The following is a 1,248-nucleotide window of genomic DNA, read 5'->3' as shown; positions in this document are numbered from 1 at the left end:
TTAAGTAGTTGCATATCTCGGAATTTATAGATACATAGACGCATATACATACAGATACAGATATCTATATTTATATTCATATATAGACATACRTACATTCATGCTTGAATTTGATTCAGGCCCTTGCTCCTTATTTTGTGTCAGTGAAGCCAGCTGACACTGACGAACTTAACATAACCCAAAAGCATTTACAGAAGGCAATCCACACTAATTTATACTGACATTTCCAAAATGCACAGAGGCTTTTAAGCAGTGTGCAAGATGTCCAAAAAATCCAGTCACAATGAAAACAACTTAAATGTGTCAGAAATTGAAGCCAAGGTGCCTTCCACTTCCTGTTACTAATTGCGGTCAGCATTTCGTGCTAAAGTCCTCGGTGATTTTAGGAGTGTGTGTGCTGTAATATTGCCAAGACACTGAGGCTTCGCGGTGGCTCCTGGGGCCGCAGCTGGCTGAGGACTTCGTGAGTGTCACTAAAAGACGTTCTTCCTGTCTTTCAGGGGAAACAGTTGACTCAGAAATTGAAATGTTCCTGAGATCAAGTCCTGCAGTCCATTTTTATTTTTAAACGTTTCCAGAATTCTCGGTTACGCACTTGTTCTTCYGAGCCGCTCCAAAGAAACGCTCACCACTGCTAGGAAGGGGCGGCTAAGGACAGGAACCCGGCCCCAGGGGCGGATTTAAGGCTAACCTTCTCGAGAAGCGCAGAGTGAGGAACGAGGGGCTGCGGGACGCCCCGGACGGCGGGCGGAGGAGCGAGGAGGAGCTCGGCGCTGCGCTCCGGGCGGCGGGGGCGGGGCCTCGCCGCGCGGGGCGGGGCCTCGCCCGGGCGGGGGGCGGGGCCTCGCCGCGCGGGGATGGGGGGCGGGGCCTCGGCGCGGGGAACGGGGGGCGGGGCCTCGGCGCGCCATCGTCGTGCAGCTCCAAGCGCCGCCACCGGGGTCCCGGCGCGGCGCGGACTGAGGTTGAGGGCGAGCGCGGCGGCGGCGGCGGCGCAGCGCCGTCGACAGCGACCGGGTGCGGACGGGAAGCGACGGGGCGGCGGCGGGAGAGCGGGGGGCGGCGGACGGCAGCGGGGGGCAGCTATTGCCGCGCTGTATAACGGTCCGGAAAGGGGGGGGGCCACGCCCCCGGAGCTGCAGTCGTCAGGGGGAGGGGAGCAGCTGCGGCGCATGCGCGGCGGCGCGCGCGAGCGTGGCGCTGCCGCGGGGAAGGGAGCCGTACCTGCGGCGGGGCGGGTGGTGCGCG

General features: G+C 60.2%; 1 protein-coding gene across 1 annotated transcript in view; it reads left to right on the top strand.

Annotated features, from left to right (window-relative positions):
* The first annotated feature begins 886 nt into the window (after positions 1-886).
* GNE (glucosamine (UDP-N-acetyl)-2-epimerase/N-acetylmannosamine kinase) overlaps positions 887-1,248 on the top strand; it is a 25,622-nt gene continuing 25,260 nt past the window's right edge. The window contains exon 1 of the mRNA XM_085302108.1: positions 887-1,017. The gene's annotated coding sequence lies outside the window, so the exon portion shown is untranslated. The remainder of the gene's footprint in view (positions 1,018-1,248) is intronic.

The sequence above is a fragment of the Rhea americana genome, unplaced genomic scaffold (genome assembly GCF_003343005.1).
Source record: "Rhea americana isolate MKP2758 unplaced genomic scaffold, rheAme1 scaffold_186, whole genome shotgun sequence".
Taxonomy (NCBI): domain Eukaryota; kingdom Metazoa; phylum Chordata; class Aves; order Rheiformes; family Rheidae; genus Rhea; species Rhea americana.
The sequence above is the reverse complement of the archived record's forward strand: the minus strand, read 5'-3'. Positions and strand labels throughout refer to the sequence as shown.